At 44.6% G+C, this 25,082-nt stretch overlaps 1 long non-coding RNA gene across 1 annotated transcript; it reads right to left on the bottom strand.

Moving 5' to 3' along the window:
- Positions 1-17,368: 17,368 nt before the first annotated feature.
- LOC149525305 (uncharacterized) lies at positions 17,369-23,302 on the bottom strand. The gene is made up of 2 exons (XR_016348801.1): positions 22,693-23,302; positions 17,369-18,911 (listed from the first exon to the last, which is right to left on the bottom strand). It is a non-coding gene; the product is annotated as an uncharacterized LOC149525305 (long non-coding RNA).
- Between the last annotated feature and the right edge of the window lie 1,780 nt (positions 23,303-25,082).

Raw genomic sequence — 25,082 nt, 5'->3', positions numbered from 1 at the left:
AGGGTATGTCTACACTACCAACCTAGTTCGAACTAGGGTGGTTAATGTAGTCATTCGAAATTGCAAATGAAGCCCGGGATTTAAATATCTCGGGCTTCATTTGCATCTTGCTGGGCGCTGACATTTTTAAATCCCTGTTAGTGCGGACTCCGTGCCCGCGGCTACACGCGGCACGGAGTAGGTAGTTCGAATTAGGCTTTCTAATTTGAACTACCGTTACTCCTCGTGGAGTGGCTGTGGAGAAACAAGAGAGGTGGTCAGTTATCCCTGGGGATACAGTGGGTGAAGCCCAGCCCCCCTCTGCAAGGCAAGTATGACAAGTCTCCATACCATCAGAGCCGATGTGCTAACACAGAAGCCATGTTCGGGATGTTGTGCCATCCCTGGAAGTGGGAGCTGGCCTGGGAGTGCACCCATGCCCCTGTGTGTACGTGGTGTGGGTTTATGGGCGGGGGTGGGGGAGAGATGTCCCGATTTCCCCTGCTTCTGTATAAAGGGGGCTCTGGAGGGAGGGTGTCCTGCTGTGTCCTACCCTGGGGTCAGGAGCACATCATGTGCCTTCATACATACACGCGTGTGGGTAACAGGCCACGGCCCCTGTGTGGCAGCCAGCTGGGTCCACATGCCCAGGGGTGGCACAGCACATGCACAGATTGCTGCATGAGCCATGGCCAGGAAGACCCACACGTGCGGTCCCTGGTCTCCCTCCCATGCAAAAGGGGACAGTTATGGCACTCACATTTTGTTGCCTCCCCGGCCTCAGACGACACTGGCGACAGGCTCGCTGGGATGGCTCAGGGTCCCTAGCTGCGCGGCATGCTCCCTCCAGGCTCCTGCAGCTCCTGGCCATCCTCCTCCTCCTCCTCCTCCATGCCCTGGTCAGGGCCCTCTGCCCCGGTCAGGGCCCTCTGCCCCAGGGTCAATTTCTTCAACATATTTCCTGTTATCTGTAGTTTAGAAACTATTTAACTAAATAAAAAACCGTTGGGAAATAATCACCCTCTTTCTAGACAGAACCTTCTCGAAACAATAATGTCAGCACCACTACAAAACAAACTCTGGTTACGTTTGGAAACTCATTTAAAAGACCACAACATTGTCCTCCTTACATGCCAAAAAGTAAATAAAAATAAAACATTTAAGAATACTGGGGTCCATGCCATACCTGCTCTTTAAGAAACATCATTGGGTCATGACTCGCTTACAAGGAGGAGGAGGAGGAAAAATACTTCAAGTATCCAGTAACGTCAGCATATGCACAGTCCAAGTACAACAAATCACATCATTTAAATTCCCAGAGGGTTAGTGGACTCCATGCACATGTTGACACACAACTAATAGAAGTATATTATTAAATATGTTTCTATGAAGAAAATGAGAGATTCATGAATGTAAGCTACAAGTATCTAGTAAGAAGTCAATATTTATCCACACTTGATCCAACATGGTATCTGAAATTCCAATATTATTTTCTGCTTGTACTGTGGACAAATGGTTGTTTGGGGAGGTTCTCAAATATACCTATCTTGAGAATAAGTGAGTTAGTAAACAATTAAATCAACATGCATGCAAATATCCCTAGGCCTTCCATAATAATGATATGATGTGTATATGTCTAGCAAAGAAGACACAGAGTAAGTTAATATTTTGTATATCTTTTTTTAGCTCTGAGAAAATAATCTATAACAAACAATTATTCATTTATTAAGCTTCTCGTTGACAAATTGCAACCCTGCCTCCAAAAATGATTTTTCCTATTCAAAATTATTTACCAAATTATTTCTACAAAATTCTTAGTCGATAGAGTATTCGCAAGCAATTTACTCTGAAAATAAGAGATCCACTATTCAGATTACTTTAATAGGACACATATCACGTGGTATGTTTGGGATGATCATCACTCTTGGAAGCAGATTTCTGATGTAAATACCTGCAGTTTTGAATTTTATATGTCTTGTCTGCTAATGTTCCATAATATTGGCTTAAACTCGCTGACTGACAAATATGCGATACTACTCAAAATGTTGGCAGTGCAGTTTAAGCAAATCATTTTTTTAAATGAAAGAATAATTGCAGAAAGTGTGTTGCATTATTCACTCAATTCTATTCTTTAGTCATTAAGATCAGTTGCCCTACCTAGCACACATGTCCTTTTTGATTTCAGAAATTTAAATAATTGCTTCAGATTAAAACTGCATGTTTGTCTCTGTATAAATAATGTTTTAAGTGTGTTGTTAGATCAGCTCACTGCAAATAATGTTTTTGTTAAGCTCTCAATTGAGGTACAGTGAAACTGAAGAGAAAGTCTGCACTTGAGCTTGGGGGTTGATTCCAGCTTCATCAAACAAATCTGCAAAGGCATCTCTGTGCGTGCTTGTCATGGGTTGGACTCCCCCTCAGGCTTACAGCCCAGTCATCATTGGGGTTGTCCACTCGTGCACCTTCGCACCACCTGTGTTTCCCTTACTAGTCCAACTAGAACGTAGAGTTCGTGGCTCGAGGGGGAGTCCACAGAGTCTTGGATATACACAATCCTGCGTGAGGAAGGAGGACGACTCGGGCCCACCCCCGCTCTGGGTCCCAACCCAGGACCCTAAAGGCAGCAATGCACTAGCGCTGCCTGGTTGGTGGGGATTCCCCCATAACTCACCAACCCTCCGGGGGGGTTACAAGGTGGAGGCGACGCCGCCGTCTCCAGCCCCTGTCCTGGGCCGCTTCCTCCTCCTCGCCAGTCTAGTTCTTCCCCCGGCTCGCAATGTCGTCCCCCACACCAACGGTGGTCATCCTGGCTGTGTTGGGTTCATCGGGTTCTGGCTGGGGCAACTGTCCCTGCCCTGCGCCTGCCCGGCTGCCTTCCTCCTCGCTGGCCCTCCCCGGGCCTCTTTTGAAAGGCCCACCTTCCAAAGTCCCGCCCCTCGCCCCGGGGCGTGGGCTGATGACGTCAGCGGCGGGGAACCCCTCGCCAGTGACATGCGAGCTGCCGGCCATGCCCGTGCAGGCGGAGCATGTGAGCCGGAGGGCTGTCCGCACACTGCCGCGTCTCCGGCTCCCGGCGCCCTCCACGGCTGGTCCCGCTGTGTCCCTACCGACGCCTCCCCCACCCCTGGCACGCCGGAGAGTGCGGGGTGCCGTGTGCTCCGCGTCGGCGGAGTCTGGTGCCCCGTCACATTGCTCCAGAAAAAATAGTGGGTGCTCAAACCCAGGAGCCAGAGCTTGTGTGAAAAGAGTTCTGTGCTGCTAACACAGGGGTGGGCAAATTTTTTTATATGGGGCCACTCCAAGAATATGGTAAGCGGTCAAGGTCTGTACTCTTATATTAATGGAGGAGGTGTGGAGTCTGTAATTGAGGTTAGGTATAGGAGGAAGCTTTAGGGTAAGGGATTGTGGTGCATAACAGAGTGTGGGATTCAGAAGAGGGTTTGGGTGAAGGAAATAGTTGTGACCTAGAATGCAGGGTCCAGGAGGGGGTATGGATGCAGGAGAGGATTCTGATCTGGAGAAGGAGTACAAGAGGGAGTGCAGGGTCTGAGAGGGGATTGTGACCTAGAGCAGGTGTGGAGGAAGGGGTGCAAGGATCTAGGTTGTGACTGGGAGGAGTAGGGGATTATGGTATAAGGTGACTTGGGGCAGGGATGCGGGGGGGTGCGTGCAAGAAACTGGCCAATGAGAGCTGTGAGATTGTGCTGGGGGTGGGGACAACACTAGAATATGAAATAAGTGTATAAAAGTATGAATAGTAACTAGAACAGTGGTCCCCAACCTTTTGGGGCTGCCGGGTGCCCGGGGATGGGGCCACTCACGCACCGGGCACCTGGGGGCGGGGCTGCACACGCACCCAGGGGCGGGTCCACCCATAGCCTGCATGACCAGTGCCGGTGCCACCCATACATTGCACTCCTGTGCCACACGCCCAGGAGCCAGCAGCGCCCATGCACTGCGTACCTGGGGCCGGCGCTACTCCTGTGCCATGTCCCAGGGGTGGGGACGCTCATACGCTATGCGCCCGGGGCCAGCACAGCCCATGTGCCGCGTGCCCAGGGCCGGCACAGCAGTTGCGCCATGCACCCGGGGACAGGGCCACCCAGATGCTACGCGCCCAGGGGCCGGCACCGCCCATGAACCACGTGCCTGGGGGCAGGGCTGGCCCTGATCACTCAGCGGGTGCACAGAAATGGCGTGGTCACAACTTAAAGTGTTTTAGATTTATTATTAATTCTTCTTCTTATTATTATTATTTGTTAAGATTGTTAAATGTTTAGATTTATTATTATTATTGCCCCTTTAGAATATAATGTATTAGGTCATGTAACTTAGAACTGTTAAGAATATAATCCTATGTAGCCAGAAACAGCGCCCCCTCTGTGCTCCAGGGAAGGGCTGGAGGCCCCCTATTTCGAAATAAGGGTATGTCTACACTACAGCACTAATTTGAACTAACAATTTGAATTAGTTAATTCGAAATAAGCTAATTCGAATTAGTGCATCTAGACCTAAAAAGTATCAGAGGGGTAGCCGTGTTAGTCTGAATCTGCAAAAACGGCGAGGAGTCCTGTGGCACCTTATGGACTAACTGCAGTGTAGGAGCATAAGCTTTCGTGGGCAAAGACCCACTTCGTCAGATGCATGAAAGCTTATGCTCCTACACTTCAGTTAGTCTATAAGGTGGTGCCACAGGAATCCTAGCTGCTTAGACCTAAAAACTAATTCGAATTAGCGTTTTGCTAATTCAAAATAGCATGTCCACATTGAGTGGACCCTGAACCGAAGTTAAGGCTGGCCGGAACCAGTGTCGGCAGGGCATCAGGTTAGGACTTAGAGTGTGGAGCTGCTGCCTCAAGCTAGCCCAGGGCTGTGCTTAAAGGGACCTGACCCCCCACCCCGGACAGACAGTTCTCTGGGTTCCCCGCTTGCTTGTCTACCTTGATGAGGGACAGCAAAGCAGTCCTGTCTTGGAGTGCCCTGAGTGCCCTCACTCGGCACATCACAGCACTCGGCCATCAACCCGGCTGCACTTGCCGCAGGCTGCCATCCAGGGGGGGTCAATTGGGAGGCTGTCAGGATCCAGGAGGCCCTGCAGGAGAGCTTCCACCCTGAGGAGCCCACAGAGCCACTCCAGTCCTCCCCATCGGGGGCTCGTGCTCCATTCCTCCCTCACCTCCTTCCACTTACCCCTCCCTAGCCCCCCTTCCTGAAGTAAAAAATAAAGGACACGTGTGTTTAAAAATAGAAACTCTTTATTTAACAAAACTTGGGGGAGGGGATTAACCTCTGGGGAGACTGGGAAAAGGAGGTGGGAGAGGGGAAGAGAGAGGGTGGAAGAGGGAAGGGGGAAACGTGGGAGGAGGGAGCTGGAAGGGGGAAGCCAGGGGAAAAGGAGGAGGGGAAGTATAAAACTATGGTACGCCATATCTTCAGTACTGTGTACAGATGTGGTCTCTTCATCTCAAAAGAGATGTTTTGGTCTTGGAAAGGGTTCAGAAAAGGGCAACTGAAATGATTAGGGGTTTGGAACAGGTTCCATATAAAGAGAGGCTAAACAGACTGGGACTTTTCAGCTTAGAAAAGAGGAGACTGAGGGGGGATATGATAGAGGTCTATAAAATCATGAGTGGTGTGGAGAGGGTGAATAAAGAAAAGTTCTTCATTAGTTCCCATAATAGAAGGACTAGAGGACACCAAATGAAATTAATGGGTAGCAGGTTTAAAACTAATAAGAAAGTTCTTCTTCACACAGCGCATAGTCAATCTGTGGAACTCCTTGCCACAGGAGGCTGTGAAGGCTAGAACTATAACAGAGTTTAAAGAGAAGTTAGATAAATTCATGGAGGTTGGGTCCATGGACTGCTATTAGCCAGGGGGTAGGAATGGTGTCCCTGGCCTCTGTTTGTGGAAGGCTGGAGATGGATGGCACGAGAGAAATCGCTTGGTCATTGTCTTCGGTCCATCCCCTCCGGGGTACCTGGTGCTGGCAACTGTCGGCAGACAGGCTACTGGGCTAGATGGACCTTTGGTCTGATCCAGTACGGCCATTCTTATGTTCTTATGTTCTAAGCTCCGGGTTGGGGGTCTCACTGGACCAACTTGATTTTCATGCAAACCTGCTCCTGGGTTCTCATGTGGCCTTTGGTGGCCAGGCTGGCAGCTATTCTGCCCTAGACGGCTTCTTTCCTGTGCCTAGTGCGGAGGTCGTGGATGAGGTCCACGATCTCCGCACTAGACCAGGTGGGCGCCCGCCTCTTGCGGCCCCGGGCAGGCTCCTGGGAGCCACCAGCCTGGTCCTGGGAAGAGGCGGAGTGCTGGGTGGCAGTGGGTGGCTGGCTCATGCCGTGCCAGGTGCAGGGTCTGCTGGCTGGGTGTTGGCAGGCTTGCAACTGGCACAAGCACTGTAGCCAGACCATGCCCCTTTAAGGGCTCTGGGGATGGGAGGGCGGCAGAAGAGTTTTCCTGGTTTGGCCCAGAGTGGCCACCAGAGCAAGCTGGGAAGGGCTGGCCTCCAACCAGTTCGAATCAAGTGGCTACACAGCCCTTAATTCGAACTACTTAATTCGAACTGGGCGTTACTCGTAGAATGAGGTTTACCTTGTTCAAATTAAGCGCTCTGCTAGTTCGATTTAAATTCAAACTAGTGGTTTGTATGTGTAGCCCCTATTAAAGTTAATTCGAAGTAACGGCTGTTAGTTCGAATTAACTTTGTAGTGTAAATATAATGTAAGTGTCTACACGGCACTTATTTTGAAATAGCAATTTCGAAATATGTGCTTTTCCTCGTGGAATGAGGTTTACCAATTTCGAAATAAGCCCTCCGTTATTTCGAATTAATTTTGAAATAGATGTTGGCTTGTGTAGACCCTTGTACAGTTATTTTGAAATAACGTCTGTTATTTTGAAATAACTTTGCTGTGTAGACATACCCTAAGTGAGTTTGTATGCATAAATTCTGTCATTTGTGTTCATAGACACTATGCTGCAAAATTAATGGCACATTCTGAAATCGTGGTCCCGAAAGCTAACATTTTCAAAAATTACAACTGATTTTTCAGTGCTTAACTTGCTTAAAAGGGCCTGACTTTTAAGCACTTTCATACAATCAGACCCCTTTAAGAGTCTCAAATTAGGTACCCTACCTAAAATCATTAGTAATTTTTGATAATCCTGGCTTAGTGTCTTGGGAAATCCTGAATGTACACATAACTCCATCACATAGTATACTAGCCAAATGGCAAACTGAAACGAATAATACTTCTAAAATGTTCTCAAGTAAAAAAAAAATCACAAAGCCCTTGGAACAATATGAAACGTACTGCATCCCATGGTTACCCTTTGCCATCTGGAGGGTGAAAGATCTATGAAGAGGATGTAGAAAGGAGCAGAATATCACAACTTTGCCAGATAAATCTGAGAGTAGACTTTTGCTTGCGATGCCTAGATGACGATTGTTAAGTACTGTTACTCATAAATGCACTTCAAAGTTTAACACACCAGTTAAAACGTGTATTATGTTTTTACATTCACATAGAATAATTATACAGTCAATTTTAAACCTCTTCTACGCAAGAAAATTGCACCTGTTCAACTTAAAATGTCTTTTAAACTCATGTAATCAAACCAATGTAAAAGGCAGTGTAGACATCTCTATTTCAGATATCTAGTGTCTTACTTTGGTTTATCTGAGGTCAATTCCTATTTGAAATAATCTAATAAAAATAAACTTTTTAACTAAGATAAGAGTGTACACATAGCCTTTTGCACTGGCTTAACTAAATTAGTTTATAAACATACTTTAATTAAATCAGTACAACTTTTTCAATTCAACAGGTCTTTAGTGACTTATTTTAGACTAAGGCAAACAAAACAAGGTAAAGCAAATATAAAGTCTTCATCTTAAAGAGGATAGTGGGTGCCTCCTTTTCAATGAGTTGCAGCAACTCTGCCTCTAAAAACAGCAACTGTCTTATGCAGACTGCAAATTTGTAGCACGGTAGAGATACAGTGCACAGATAGGAGAATCCTAGCATAATAACCATTACCAGTTACACAGCCACAACATCTTTTTTTCCCCAAAAATATATTGTTTGCTTTTTGTCACTATCGGTGGGAAAGAGGACAATGACATTAGCACCTCACATTCCAGTTATATCCTTAGGGCTCTATTTGCCACAATTTCTTCAACATATTTCCTGTTATCTGTAGTTTAGAAACTATTTAACTAAATAAAAAACCGTTGGGAAATAATCACCCTCTTTCTAGACAGAACCTTCTCGAAACAATAATGTCAGCACCACTACAAAACAAACTCTGGTTACGTTTGGAAACTCATTTAAAAGACCACAACATTGTCCTCCTTACATGCCAAAAAGTAAATAAAAATAAAACATTTAAGAATACTGGGGTCCATGCCATACCTGCTCTTTAAGAAACATCATTGGGTCATGACTCGCTTACAAGGAGGAGGAGGAGGAAAAATACTTCAAGTATCCAGTAACGTCAGCATATGCACAGTCCAAGTACAACAAATCACATCATTTAAATTCCCAGAGGGTTAGTGGACTCCATGCACATGTTGACACACAACTAATAGAAGTATATTATTAAATATGTTTCTATGAAGAAAATGAGAGATTCATGAATGTAAGCTACAAGTATCTAGTAAGAAGTCAATATTTATCCACACTTGATCCAACATGGTATCTGAAATTCCAATCTTATTTTCTGCTTGTACTGTGGACAAATGGTTGTTTGGGGAGGTTCTCAAATATACCTATCTTGAGAATAAGTGAGTTAGTAAACAATTAAATCAACATGCATGCAAATATCCCTAGGCCTTCCATAATAATGATATGATGTGTATATGTCTAGCAAAGAAGACACAGAGTAAGTTAATATTTTGTATATCTTTTTTTAGCTCTGAGAAAATAATCTATAACAAACAATTATTCATTTATTAAGCTTCTCGTTGACAAATTGCAACCCTGCCTCCAAAAATGATTTTTCCTATTCAAAATTATTTACCAAATTATTTCTACGAAATTCTTAGTCGATAGAGTATTCGCAAGCAATTTACTCTGAAAATAAGAGATCCACTATTCAGATTACTTTAATAGGACACATATCACGTGGTATGTTTGGGATGATCATCACTCTTGGAAGCAGATTTCTGATGTAAATACCTGCAGTTTTGAATTTTATATGTCTTGTCTGCTAATGTTCCATAATATTGGCTTAAACTCGCTGACTGACAAATATGCGATACTACTCAAAATGTTGGCAGTGCAGTTTAAGCAAATCATTTTTTTAAATGAAAGAATAATTGCAGAAAGTGTGTTGCATTATTCACTCAATTCTATTCTTTAGTCATTAAGATCAGTTGCCCTACCTAGCACACATGTCCTTTTTGATTTCAGAAATTTAAATAATTGCTTCAGATTAAAACTGCATGTTTGTCTCTGTATAAATAATGTTGTAAGTGTGTTGTTAGATCAGCTCACTGCAAATAATGTTTTTGTTAAGCTCTCAATTGAGGTACAGTGAAACTGAAGAGAAAGTCTGCACTTGAGCTTGGGGGTTGATTCCAGCTTCATCAAACAAATCTGCAAAGGCATCTCTGTGCGTGCTTGTCATGGGTTGGACTCCCCCTCAGGCTTACAGCCCAGTCATCATTGGGGTTGTCCACTCGTGCACCTTCGCACCACCTGTGTTTCCCTTACTAGTCCAACTAGAACGTAGAGTTCGTGGCTCGAGGGGGAGTCCACAGAGTCTTGGATATACACAATCCTGCGTGAGGAAGGAGGACGATTCGGGCCCACCCCCACTCTGGGTCCCAACCCAGGACCCTAAAGGCAGCAATGCACTAGCGCTGCCTGGTTGGTGGGGATTCCCCCATAACTCACCAACCCTCCGGGGGGGTTACAAGGTGGAGGCGACGCCGCCGTCTCCAGCCCCCATCCTGGGCCGCTTCCTCCTCCTCGCCAGTCTAGTTCTTCCCCCGGCTTGCAATGTCGTCCCCCACACCAACGGTGGTCATCCTGGCTGTGTTGGGTTCATCGGGTTCTGGCTGGGGCAACTGTCCCTGCCCCGCGCCTGCCCGGCTGCCTTCCTCCTCGCTGGCCCTCCCTGGGCGTCTTTTGAAAGGCCCACCTTCCAAAGCCCCGCCCCTCGCCCCGGGGCGTGGGCTGATGACGTCAGCGGCGGGGAACCCCTCGCCAGTGACATGCGAGCCGCCGGCCACCCCCGTGCAGGCGGAGCATGTGAGCCGGAGGGCTGCCCGCACGCCGCCGCGTCTCCGGCTCCCGGCGCCCTCCACGGCTGGTCCCGCTGCGTCCCTACCGACGCCTCCCTCACCCCTGGCACGCCGGAGAGTGCGGGGTGCCGTGTGCTCCGCGTAGGCGGAGTCTGGTGCCCCGTCACATTGCTCCAGAAAAAATAGTGGGTGCTCAAACCCAGGAGCCAGAGCTTGTGTGAAAAGAGTTCTGTGCTGCTAACACAGGGGTGGGCACATTTTTTTATATGGGGCCACTCCAAGAATTTGGTAAGCGGTCAAGGTCTGCACTCTTATATTAATGGAGGAGGTGTGGAGTCTGTAATTGAGGTTAGGTATAGGAGGAAGCTTTAGGGTAAGAGATTGTGGTGCATAACAGAGTGTGGGATTCAGAAGAGAGTTTGGGTGAAGGAAATAGTTGTGACCTAGAATGCAGGGTCCAGAAGGGGGGTATGGATGCAGGAGAGGATTCTGATCTGGAGAAGGAGTACAAGAGGGAGTGCAGGGTCTGAGAGGGGATTGTGACCTAGAGCAGGTGTGGAGGAAGGGGTGCAAGGATCTAGGTTGTGACTGGGAGGAGTAGGGGATTATGGTATAAGGAGACTTGGGGCAGGGATGCGGGGGGGGGGTGCGTGCAAGAAACTGGCCAATGAGAGCTGTGAGTTTGTGCTGGGGGTGGGGACAACACTAGAATATGAAATAAGTGTATAAAAGTATGAATAGTAACTAGAACAGTGGTCCCCAACCTTTTGGGGCTGCCGGGTGCCCGGGGATGGGGCCACTCACGCACCGGGCACTTGGGGGCGGGGCTGCACACGCACCCAGGGGCGGGTCCACCCATAGCCTGCATGACCAGTGCCGGTGCCACCCATACATTGCACTCCTGTGCCACACGCCCAGGAGCCAGCAGCGTCCATGCACTGCGTACCTGGGGCCGGCGCTACTCCTGTGCCATGTCCCAGGGGTGGGGTCGCTCATACGCTATGCGCCCGGGGCCAGCACAGCCCATGTGCCGCGTGCCCAGGGCCGGCACAGCGGTTGCGCCATGCACCCGGGGACAGGGCCACCCAGATGCTACGCGCTCAGAGGCCGGCACCGCCCATGAACCACGTGCCTGGGGGCAGGGCTGGCCCTGATCACTCAGCGGGTGCACAGAAATGGCGTGGTCACAACTTAAAGTGTTTTAGATTTATTATTAATTCTTCTTATTATTATTATTTGTTAAGATTGTTAAATGTTTAGATTTATTATTATTATTGCCCCTTTAGAATATAATGTATTAGGTCACGTAACTTAGAACTGTTAAGAATATAATCCTATGTAGCCAGAAACAGCCCCCCCTCTGTGCTCCAGGGCATGCTCAAGCTTGTGCAAGGGGGCTGCTTGAAATTGACATTGCAGAGATACATTGTAACAATGCATTGTCAAGCCACTAACTCTGCTATGGGAGCCAAGCCCTGTAATTGACTAAGGGCATTGTTACATAATTGATGCCTGTTCTCTTTAAAACATTGTAACTTTATTCAGCACTCAGAGAATGTTTTAAGCAATACCACCCAGAAACGTTTGTAACTACAACTTTTATTATTATACAAAATACTGTATGAATGTATGAGAGAGTGCTTGGACGATGAATGAATGGTTCTGAGAGGTGCCAGCCTGAGAATACAGCAACAAAGGGCTGAAGAAGGCGTCATGTGCCAGTGCAACCAAAAGGTGTCAAGTGGAGAAAACCCAAGTACTGGAGATCCACCCGATGAGATCACTGACGAGCACCTGGCAGCCACCCTGGAGACGACATCATGATGCAGCAATTTCCATCGACTGGCATAGGAAAAAATTCCTATAAGAACTAGACTAAAAAACTATGGAATCAGAGTCCAAGGTTCTGCTGCCAGCCCACCAGGAGCTTCAGATGCGCATCTGATCAGGACTTCGCTCCCCACTACCATCACTTGTGTACAGAATACCTGGACAGTATTCTGTCACAAGCAACTTCCAGGCTGGTAACTATAACAAATACACAGAACCTGAATGAATGGATGAATGAATGTTTATATGTATAAGGGTTAAGTAGTTAACAACGTTGTTTGCTTCTATCTTTTCTTTATTTTTTTACTATTATCTTTACAATAAATGTGGCTTTTTGCCTTATCCCCCTCATAAGATCCTGCTTGCTTTTATTTGGTACAACAATACACTATGCGCCCGGGGCCGGCACAGCCCATGTGCCGCGTGCCCAGGGGCTGGCACCACCCAGACGCCGCGTGCTCAGGGCCGGCACAGCGGTTGCGCCATGCACCTGGGGACAGGGCCACCCAGATGCTACGCGCCCAGGGGCCGGCACGTCCTAGGGGGCGGGGCTGGCCCTGATCACTCGGCGGGTGCACAGAAATGGCCTGGTGGGCACCATGGTGCCCGCGGGCACTGCGTTGCGGACCACTGAACTAGAATATCAAAGAAGTGTATAAACATGCTGAAAATAGACTCCTCCCAAAACTGGCAGAATCTCTTCCCATAACACACACACACATCTTTTCAAAACCAACAGGCAAAAACAAACGTCAGTGCTTAGGCATTCCTGTCATAGCTCTCACTGAGCTAGCGTGCAGTGGTGGCAGCAAGAGTGGGAAGGACAGGGGACGACTTGTGACCCCAAGTAAAATCCCATCTGAGACCACAAGCATGTACAGATCAGTGTATGTTTAGCTGTGATTGCCCTTAATGCCTCCTGAGGTGAAATGGTAGGGGTAGTGCCCCATATGCTATGTGGAATGGCTTGGGACCTTTCTATACTGAATTCTCAATGAGATGCTGTGGTAGGCACGCCTAAGAGTGAACAATCCTGAGGCACATCCTTCCCCTTCTTTCTCTGGATTTTTCTTCTCTCCATTCTATCCTTCTGAAGGCTGTAGGCAATGCTCATCTTGTATGCATTGTCTGATGCAATACTGGCTGGCAGGATCTCGTGAAACATGTTATCCTCAGTCCCAGTCTTTCAACTACTTTTCTGGCTCGGGCATTCCACAGGTGCAGAGGGAGAGATCTTGAACACAGTAATGGTAGCAGCTGAAGCTACAATAAACAGAGATACCACTGTCCATGGATTCACAATGGAAAGCACAACTTAACACACTGAACTCACTCCCCTTTCTCCCAGAAAATTTTAAACACTACCTTCTCACTTCTCTTTAGGAGTGACAGTGCGTGCTGCTAGTCAGATCACCAGCCATGATAAGTGAGGCACTGTGAGTTGGGAAAAAGGGAGAGAATAGCTCAGTTGCATGATTCTAATAATATAGGGCAATGGCACTGAATACTGGCATTGTTTTCCACATGCGGTGGTGATTTGAGGTGATATCTCACTGAAGATAACAAATGCAGAGAAAGCGCAACTGCCATTGGTATCCTGAATGCTGCTAGCCTGTGTATAGTATTACAGTGCTGCTTGCTGCACTTATTGTTGAGAAAGATGGGAAAGTGTCCTACTGTGGCAGAAGAAATAAGGCTGTCTTCCTTAGAAACCTTTGGCAGAGGATTGCAAAGTACCTCCATGGAAGTTTCATGGAGAGCTCCAGAAATTGCTCTGCATGCTCCCCACGATCCCAACTCCAGAGGGAAATGAAAAGCTTATAGTATCAGATATCTCTCTTGGGTGTACCATTATCTCTTCTAGCATGAGTACATTTATGATAAGTAAAGATGACTCCAGATACTAGGGTTGGGGGGATCCCTGTTATTTAAAATTAAATTGCACACTAACTCAAGGTTCCTTCCCATGCATAGGGCTCACCCATGCTCAATAGGAGGGACTGACTGGATTGCAATTAAGTCAAAAACAGGTCCTAGATCAAGGGAAGAGATTATTCCCCTCTATTCAGCATTACTGAAGCCACTGGAGCACTGTGTCCAATTTTGGGCACCCACTACAGAAAGAATATAGACAAACTGGGTAGAGTCCAGCAGAGAGCAACAAAAAAGCACAGGACTTATGAGGAGAGGGTAAAGGAAATGTGTTTATTTAGTCTGCAGAAAAGAAGAATGAGAGAAGATTTGCTGGCAGCCTTCAACTATCTGAACTGGAATTCTAAAGAGGATGAAACTAAGTTATTCTCAGTGGTGACAGATGACAGAATGAGGATGTTTGGGGTGCAATCAGGGTGGTGGTGGCTTATCCCTTGCTACTCCTCGAATCTAGTCCTTCCAAGGGCATAGTTCAGCCTTTTTTCCAAGGCCATACCAGTTCCCCACACATGGTGCTAACCTGGCCGGTTGGCCTGAGTTCATAGATGTGATTCTGCAGCCTTGTACCTGTATGGGTCCCCTCAATTTGTGGCAATAGGGCCTTTAAGGTGAAAGGAAGTAAGAGAAAAAAATTAACCTATAAAAAAAGGAAGAGCAACAATATTTATTGCATGCTTGTTTGTTTCAAAAGACTCTGCATATAAGTTTCAAGTACTATAATTATACAGTATAGTTTAGAACGCATAAAACATGAGTGATACTTTATCATTGGTAAAGAAATTTTTAACAAAGGAAACACAAAAGAAAAAAAAGAAAAATATATTTTGTAAGTATACCCAATGGCCACAAGATGTCCCTTTAATATAATGAATGAAGAAGTAATATAAAAAGGCTTGCAAATTAAAACAGCCTACACTTGTATGGTATAAATAGAGAGAGGTAAAATGTCAAAAGAAAATGAACCAAATTTTTCTCTCAGTTACAACAGAATAAGCTGTACCAAAGGATAAAAAATCCAATCTTGAATAATAAGAGTATAGCAGTAGGAATATTTTTACAGCTACCTGACCAAGATGATGATGCTTATGTAATGTTCATGGAGACCAAAAAAGGCTAGAAACATAGAAAATTACGTAATAATGAGGGATTTCAGCTATCTGAATATGAACTGATTATGTGTCACCACAGGACTGAACGCATACACAAAATTCTTAGACGCCTTTAATGACTGCTTCTTGAAGCAGCAAATCCTAGAACTCACAAAAGGAGAAAGGAGTATATCAAGAATAGTCTAATTGTTACACAGGATCTGGTCCAAATGGTGAATATAGCTCAATGACTTGTTCACAGAAACAATTAAGTCATTAATATCCTTGTGTAGGGGAAAATACCAAAAAAGCTCACCACAAAATTTTGAAAAGGGACACTATATAAAAATGAGGAAGCTAGTTAGAAAATGAAAGGAATAGTTACAAGAGTAAAATGTCTCCAAGCTGCGTAGAAACTTTTAAAGAAAAATATGATAGAGGCTCAATTTAAATGTATAGCCCAAATGAAAAAAAATAGCAAGAGGACCAAAATAATGCCACCATGTTTAACTAACAAAGACAAAGAGGCAATAAGATGCAAAAAGGAAATTTGCTGCTTTTTCCAGTTAAAATTGTGTTGTTTTTGCAAGCTTTTTATACCTAACCAAATGTAAGATATGATAATAATAACAAAATGTTGTGGATGAAAGCTCTAATCAAGCTGAAAAAATAAAAGTTCTTCCCATCCTTAGGTCACAATTGGCATCAAATCCACTTTCTCAGAATGCCTGCCTAAGTCAGACACAACTGACCTTAAAGTTTTGTTTTTTAAACCATTGAACAACAAACAAACCACACACAAACACACAAATAAAGGAAACCAAAAACTACTAGACTAACTGGCTTTCACCATCTCTTTGCAGCACCCATACTCTTTCAGAGAACTATATAAATGAAAATAAAATAAACTAATGAATTCAAATAAAAACCTAATAGTAATGTTTTTCCTCTTTTCTTGGTATTTTTCTCTTTATTCTTTCCTTTTTTCTTTTCCCTCTCATAGTCTTATTTCCATGACAGTTTTAAACTTTTTCTTGCTTTCTCATGTCTCCTCCCCTAGAATTTTACTTGGCACTTTCCTGCATTGTTTTCTCCTCTCTAAAATGTTTTGTCATCTTGCTCCCTCCCCCCACTTTCTGTGTTTTCCTTAGGAATTAAAACTAGGGGGCAGAGTGTTTAAAAATACCTGGGGAAAGAGTGAGGATGGATGAGAAGTGAGATTGTTAGAGCAAAGGTGGGCAGTATGGCAATACAGTAAAAACTGAAAAATGCCTCACAACCATTTTATTAGATTTAACTCATGTTTTTCAATCAGCATAGAAATTAAAGTTGGCTATGCAAGCCTCTTATGTGGAGTACTATATCTACATCCTTCTTGGTTTCTGGTTGTAATTTTGCACAAGTCTATTAATGAGCCTCTCAGATGTAGTGCATTCATTTTTGGTGGCTTCTCATATGTCTGGTACTTCCAGACTTTTCCAATATGCTCATAATCGCACAGAAGGCAAGTTCTTTCAGAACACAAAATTATTTTGAATGAGCAAAAAGAATGATCATCTGGCTGTAGCTGTTGTGACTGGAACTAGAAAGAGGTGAATTCCTGCTTGTCATCCCAAGAGACAGTAAAACAATGTGGTTGAACCATTAGTGATAATAATGAAGAAGATGAAGTCAGATCTTCATTTATTGATCATGTTATATTCCACTGTGTGTTTAAATCTCCAGTGTGTCCTGATCACATAGCAGCGTTATTACAGGTACTGTGGCACAGCGGTGGATTTAGGGCAGGGCGAGCGGGGTGGCTGCCGCGGTCCCCGCACTTCCCGAGGCCCCGCACATGCGCCGTGGCACCATGGCATATGCGCCATGTCAAAGGAGGGGCCCTGCGAAATTTCGCTGCCTGGGGCCCTGCGGCTCTGCCCTGGGCCCCTGTCAGCCGACGGTCAGGGCAGTGTGTGTGTGTATGTTTCCGAGAAAAGGTTTAACGTCCGTGTCTTTACTGCTAGGACCGGGGTCCCATCGCAGAGGGTGGCCAGCAGGCCAACAGACGCCCCGTTATATAGGAAGAGCTTATTACATCTTAGATTTCAGCTGCTAGAATTTCATAATTCCTTCGCAGCGGGCAGCCTTGAGGAAAGACTGAAAGATGCCCCAGTGGGTCCTGTCACCTGGGAGTGACACAGATCCAAACGCCCAAGCTCTTCCTATAACTGTCCCTTTAGACCGGCTGAAGTTCTTTTAAATTGTGCTTGGTTCTGTTACAGCAACTGAAGGAGTCAGGTTAAAGCTTAAACAGTTACAGGTTTATTGAGGAAGCTTATAAATCATATGGTTACAATGGCTATTGCTCTATTTCTTAACTATTAGCAAAATATAGGTCTTAAAAATGGTTACAAAGAAGATAAAGATAGAAAAATAGAAATAATGGTACCAAGTAACAGCTTACTCTTTCTATGTGTACACTTAAGACAGAGGACCACATCCAGGTACCATTTTTACCCCCTTCTGTGCCTCTCGACTCCAGCATGTCAGGCCAGGGCCGGTCCCTCAATTCCTAGGAAAGACGAAAATACGAGGTGGGCGTCCCCATAGAACCTCGGGAGGTCAAACACCTAACCCGACCAGCAGGTAGAGGGTAGAATGACACTCCAAGTGAGTGTGTGCTGGGCCCAACTTTTATAATCATGGGGTCACGTATTTCTCTTTCTTATCTTAATTGCCAATTGATGCTGGTCTGTCTGCTGTGAGACCAGTTCTTACAAGGGAGTTGTGAACTTAATTTACACTTGTAAGAGAGATTTGAGATGATTAAATTTTGAAGTACTGGACATTGTTTTCTCAGTGGGAAATTCCTCTTCCTGGGACTGTGTGTTCGAATCAACATAGGTGCCAGCCGGTGGCAGTCTCACATATCCTGATCTCTCCTCATATCTATGTTTCAGCTTCTCAGGATCAGATGAGCCAGCATAGACTATGCTGATATTATTGCTCCTTCTCTGTCCTGTATGCTTCAGAGAGGCAAATAAGATGGATAATATGGAGGCAGGCTGTCTGGCCACATTCCACCCCCTGATACGACACACCACATCCCAGGAATGCAAGATGGTGGCTTGCCAGTGCCTCTTGCCCACCTTGGAGGAATTTCAAAGTAACCAATGGCCTGATTAGAGGGTTCAGGATCTAGGAATTGACTAGGGACCTTTCCTGGTTATGTGTATTGAATGTGCACACAAGAGATAGCTACATTAACTAGGCATTGCACAATACATAGGGTTATGCAGAAAAGGAGTACAACAATCAAAACAATTAAAACAGTGGTCATAATAGAGTGTAGGAAAGGAGTTAAGGAAAGTTCTAGCTGTTGGGCTAACCAATTTAGCCATGAGTTATTTACATTCTTAGTTACAGCATGTCTTATCCCATACCGTTCGTTGCCACTTCCCTTGCCTCCCCCCAAAGTTATTTTGAGGACTGCGGTAGTTGCTGTCATCGAACCATACCGGTCCCCATCTGAAGATGTCACTCTTGTTTCACCAGTCATTTGGGCTGAGAGGGACAAACTCGATTCCCAGTCCAGTGGAGGAGTTAAGTAAGGTGTTCTGGTACAGCAGTAGCAGTTGGGATGAGAAAGAAGACCATGGCGAGTTGGAGTGCCATGTCTCATTTCAATAGTCTGTAACTAACAACAGTAGTTGCAAGCGTTATAACAGCAAGCGGTGTATATATATATATACAAAAAGTTCATGGTGGTTTCCCGGATCCACACCAGCATTGGGAGGGATCCATCCCACTGGAGCGCTGTTCAGGGATATTGCCTCAGTTTCCTGTGATAAAACATAAGATTCGCCGGTCTTGGATACAATCCAAGCCTCAGTAATGGTTATTGGTGTTAGCCCAGCATCTGCAGTGGTCCAGACTCCTTTTCCTTTGTAGGAGTGCGGTAAATGGGTTTGTGTTCCCAAACTGGGGTGTTGGGACAGGGCTATTAAGCCGTTTAGTCCCATGACTGTAAACAACCCTGTTGCCACTGGGGTTGAGTAAGCAAAACCAATTCCTGAAACAATTTCCACTCCAGTTAAAACATACTTCCACCCTTGCTTACTGGTGGGTAGTGTACCAATATAAACTACTTGCCAGGTTGCCCATAGTGCTTTTCCATCTCTTAGTCTGGCAAACCATTGCCCTTCTGCTATATGTTTCCTGAGTTCAGCACATAGGGTGCAAGCTTGTACCAGATCTTTGGCTTGTTTGTGGGTGATAGGCCACCCCCTGGCATGTGCCTACCGCACTGGCTCATCGCTTTCTGTGTGTCCCAAGGTTTCATGTAGCCAAATGTACAGGCGTTCCCAATCCACCTGGGCAGCAAAAATTTGTGCTGCTGCATCTGCTAGGTTATTTAGCTGTGCAGCCAGGGTGTTGTTCTTTAGACACATGACTTATGCTTAAGGCATGTGGGATTGCATGCTGGTATATCCATTTCCAATATTCCAATCTCCAAACAGGCTTTCTATTTCCCAGTTATTATTCTTCCAATTAGTTATCCACTGGGTGGCTCCAGCCCATACAGCATAGGAATTAGTGTAGATGGTACTGGCCCCTGCCTCACAAGCTAATTGATTGCTGCCAGCTCTGCAAACTGAGCTGTTCCTTCTATGTTTGTGGTCAGGGGTGCAATGGATGTGTCTGCTGAAACAGCAACAGCCTTCCCTGTCCACTTTCCTTTGAAATAGCCAGGCAGCCTGTATTCACATATAATGTTGAATTTAAAAGCAAGCCAAAAGTGTTATCAACTCAGCCTTGAAAGAGACAGTTAAGTTTCAAAGCTTGAGTTTCTAAACTAATAATTTGGTTTCTAGAAAGTTAAATGTCCTTTGAGTGCCCAACACAAGCACTAACCAATTTGTGCCTTGTCTATTTGCAATTTTAAGCAAGAGGACATTATCCAAAACAAAATAAAACTAGTCAATTTGAAATCCACAAAATAGTTACAATATATAGAGCTCATTCTTTATGCAGTTAACCAATTAAGTTTTAGTAGAATCCTTAATTTTCCTTTGCAGATTTAACAAAGGTGTCCATAGACAAAATGTTTACATTTGATTGCTTCTTTGCATAGATCGTTTGCACAGTGCTTAAGGAAGAGGAAACAAGATTTCCCTTCACCTATTACAACCATCACTTAATTCCTTCCACTCTCCCACAGAGTCCACCTTTTATCTTCACATTCCCTCAAATCACTTGCTTTGTCCTTTCAAAGAAAATGTTTCTCATTCCTAGTAACTTTCCAATGTCTGCTCTACTTTCCTTATTCCTGCTAAATGACTTTTCCCAATGAGACAGGTTTGTCTACTATTAATTTGGTAAGGGAGGGTGAGCTTGTTTACTAAGCCTCATACCCCCTGGTCCTTTTCTTAAACATATTCCTGAGGGAAGAAAAAAAAAATAAATCTGAGAGTTTCTTTAACTCTCAGCACCCATCCTTAAGGGAATCTAGCTCGTCTGGGTACTGAGGGACATGCATTTCTACCTCTCCACTTCTGCAGCAGAGGCTTTTACATTTTTGAAGAACACCTCTTTACAGGTTTTCCACAGAAGACAAAAGCTGCAGCTGTTTCCCTCTCCTTTCAAGTTGAGGGTTTACATATACACAAGTAAGTTAGTCAATTTGTCTTCTAGGTCTGAAATTGTATGGACAGCAATTAACACTTGATCAGACCAAGGGCTATGCCCGAACCTTTGCAAGATTTTGTTCAAAAGGGGTAACATCTTTTACAAATGCCAATTGTCTCAGTCTTCTCTCTGCCTTCTTAAAAGACTGCTTACATTTAAACTTTTCCTAGTATACCCAACCTCCTATTGGGACTAAAATAGCAATACCAGTACCTCCTTTTTTTTTCTTTCTGGAGGGTTACAATTTGAACTTTCTGATCTCTATTACCTGCAAAGCTTCTTTGTGCTGCCAGCTAGGGCATTTACATCACAAAGGAAATCACAACCTGTTGTGGCTCTTGGAGCTTTCACAGCATTTTAGTTTGTTTGCAGGTTTTACTCATTCTATAGTTTACAGGAAAATGTGCAATCTTTGTTTACAACACTACTTAGCCACATTAAACTTTGCATAGGGTATAACTCTCTCTTTATGCTTACAGTTTTCCTGTACCTTCATTAAACAACTTGGACTAAAATGGTCTTACCAAACCAATTTGTTTTAAACCTGCAAACAAGATTACTGGACCTTGAAAACTTCATATTACTTACACTATATATATATATCTACACACAGATACACATACATTCTCTCTGAACCTTTCTTACACTATTTCTACATAGCTGTACAACAATTACATTCCCTTTTTATTCATTGGGGTAATTCAGTTCCAATAGAACCCCCTCCCTTTAGAGTTCTTTTAGCAGTCTCTCTAATCAAATGTACAGATTTGAATCAAATTTGCCTGGATTATTTACAGACATTCCTTTGGAAAAAGGGCCCATTTTTCCTTCAGAATGACTGTAAAGAAACCACAATTTCCTATCTACACCATTTTAGCATTTGCACAACTGCATTTGCTCTCCATTCTCTGCAGAGTTTAAATTCTCTGATTCTCTTTTCTTAAAACACTTTCTTATCTCTAAAATAAAAACTGGCCTTGTTTCAGATATTACTCTTGTAAGTATGTTTAAGGACTTAGATTTCCAGTACTTACTGCCTTTTTCTCAGTTTCTACCACAAGGCTTTCAATCTTATCTGTTACCTGCCTGCTTGTCTGGGCCTGATCCTGTTTTCCTTTTTCTGCCTGCTTGCCTGGGCCTGATCCTGTTTTCCTTGCTAAATGGAAAGTGGCTCCTTTCCACAGACTCAGGCTTTGTCCCATTCTTTAGCTTGCAGGCAGTTCTATACTTACAGAACTGCACCCACAAATCCTCAGGATTTCCCCAATCCTTTTCTAACATTTCTCTATCCAATTTTGGGTTGCCCCAACCTTCCTGGGCAAACCCTTTCTCTATACCACTAAAATCCATGTCTATCATGACAGGCTTCATGTTGCTGTATGTGAACCAATAGCACAATCCTGCCGACTACGCCAATTCTGTCAGCCGACGGTCAGGGCAGTGTGTGTGTGTATGTTTCCGAGAAAAGGTTTAACGTCCGTGTCTTTACTGCTAGGACCGGGGTCCCATCGCAGAGGGTGGCCAGCAGGCCAACAGACGCCCCGTTATATAGGAAGAGCTTATTACATCTTAGATTTCAGCTGCTAGAATTTCATAATTCCTTCGCAGCGGGCAGCCTTGAGGAAAGACTGAAAGATGCCCCAGTGGGTCCTGTCACCTGGGAGTGACACAGATCCAAACGCCCAAGCTCTTCCTATAACTGTCCCTTTAGACCGGCTGAAGTTCTTTTAAATTGTGCTTGGTTCTGTTACAGCAACTGAAGGAGTCAGGTTAAAGCTTAAACAGTTACAGGTTTATTGAGGAAGCTTATAAATCATATGGTTACAATGGCTATTGCTCTATTTCTTAACTATTAGCAAAATATAGGTCTTAAAAATGGTTACAAAGAAGATAAAGATAGAAAAATAGAAATAATGGTACCAAGTAACAGCTTACTCTTTCTATGTGTACACTTAAGACAGAGGACCACATCCAGGTACCATTTTTACCCCCTTCTGTGCCTCTCGACTCCAGCATGTCAGGCCAGGGCCGGTCCCTCAATTCCTAGGAAAGACGAAAATACGAGGTGGGCGTCCCCATAGAACCTCGGGAGGTCAAACACCTAACCCGACCAGCAGGTAGAGGGTAGAATGACACTCCAAGTGAGTGTGTGCTGGGCCCAACTTTTATAATCATGGGGTCACGTATTTCTCTTTCTTATCTTAATTGCCAATTGATGCTGGTCTGTCTGCTGTGAGACCAGTTCTTACAAGGGAGTTGTGAACTTAATTTACACTTGTAAGAGAGATTTGAGATGATTAAATTTTGAAGTACTGGACATTGTTTTCTCAGTGGGAAATTCCTCTTCCTGGGACTGTGTGTTCGAATCAACATAGGTGCCAGCCGGTGGCAGTCTCACATATCCTGATCTCTCCTCATATCTATGTTTCAGCTTCTCAGGATCAGATGAGCCAGCATAGACTATGCTGATATTATTGCTCCTTCTCTGTCCTGTATGCTTCAGAGAGGCAAATAAGATGGATAATATGGAGGCAGGCTGTCTGGCCACAGCCCCGCGGCACTCTCATCCGCCCCTGGTGCGGCATTCCACTCAACTGACATGAACTAGATGTCATATTATAAAGCCAATCTCCCCTGACTCTAACACTTCTTTTCTACATCAAAAGATAAGAATGAGATACTTCTAGCTCACTTAATTAGCATCATTAGTAACAGTCCAACAATTGACAGGTACTTGTTTTGTCCCCCTCTGTTATAAATATCTTGCTTATTATTTGCACTCTATCTCAAATTCTGATGAAGTGGGTTTTACCCAGGAAAGCTCATGATAGTGCCACAGGACTATCTGTTGTTGTTAAAGGTACCGACTAACATTGCTACTCCCTCAGAGATTCGTGGTTAGAAGACAGGCATCTATAAAAACTATGCAGAGTCCAGAAGTTAGTGGTGTAGATCTGTAAGAATAAAGTTTGTGTGCTTTACTTTTCAAACTGACTTGTCAAACATTGTCCTCTTCATTTAAGGAGTTAATGGAAGTGCCCTTATCAGTCAACTTCTGAACTGAAGTCTTTGCTTCTTCCAATACATTTTCAAATGGACGTATCTCTGGTTGATCCTCATGTAGCTTCAATTTCTGGACAGAGATCTAGTACTGTTGTAACAGATGCCTGGACTGCACTGTTTAATAACCCAAGTGATTCCTCCACTGGTACCTCCCACCACTTTGCCCTCCACAATATTGCATTCTTTCTTTGCAACACTCTCTCTCCTTCATGTGGCTTAGACCAGCTCTTTTTCCTCTCTAACCCACATCCTCAAATGTTGTGTCTTCCTCCACTATTCCACTTCTATCTTCCCTTCTTATTCTTTTCTTCACAACCTCCCCAAGTTCTCCCTTTGTGGCTCTACTTCATTTCTTTCCCTTCTCCTGCTTTCCCCTCTGCTTGGCTATGTCTACACTGCTTTTGCTTTCTGGAAAAAGATATGCAAATTGCAAACAGTGTACCTTTTACTGCTTGTTTTTTCAGAAGAGGCTTTTCTGACATTTGGTCTGTCTACACGGGGCCAAATGTGGGAAAAACCTCCTTTGGAAGATACCTTTTTCCTCATAAAATGAGGAATACAGGGATGCCAAAAGAACTCGCCCCCTTTTTCAGAAACTGTTTGAAGAAAGTCGATGCGTTACCTGGATGAAGGCAGGCTCTATGTCAGGCTACAGTCTGGGGAGAAAGAGCCCACTGGGGGTTAGAAGAGAGAACTAGAGAAGAGTTAGGTTTGAGGAAGGGGGAGAGGAGAGAACAAAAAGGCAGGGTTGGGGATGGAAGAGAGAAGTGAACTGTGATGGAGAGTGCACTGGGTTGAAGTCTTGGGGGAAGAGGAAGCACAATTTGCAGGGCTTCAAGGGGGAAAAAGTGGGACCAGGTGCAGAGTAGGGGGTTTAGTGGTCTGTGATTAATAATTAGCAAGTGCCTAACTTGCAAAACTTCAGGTAGTTTTTCAGAAGTTACGAGCACCCAACAACTCCAGTTAAAGTTAATGAGAGATTAGCTCAGTACACCTGAAAATCAAGCCCAAGACATTTCCAGTTGCAGAGTGACCAGTGCCCTTCCAACTGAGGCTGTCATAAAGTAGTTAAAATGCTTTAAAGTGCTACATTGTCCTGCATTTTGCTTCAGCTACCCCAGACTAACACGGCTACATTTCTATCACTATAAAGTAGTTAAGACCTTTAATAAACCTGTCACCTAGATCTCAGGTTAATGTTTTATCCAAAACTACACCAGAGATTCTGCCTTTTGTCTGTAAATCACCTGAAAGGATTTTAC

Source organism: Pelodiscus sinensis, chromosome 2 (genome assembly GCF_052426305.1).
Source record: "Pelodiscus sinensis isolate ZL-2025 chromosome 2, ASM5242630v1, whole genome shotgun sequence".
NCBI classification, from domain to species: Eukaryota; Metazoa; Chordata; order Testudines; family Trionychidae; genus Pelodiscus; species Pelodiscus sinensis.
Note: the sequence above shows the minus strand (reverse complement) of the source record. Positions and strands in the feature narration are given on the sequence as shown.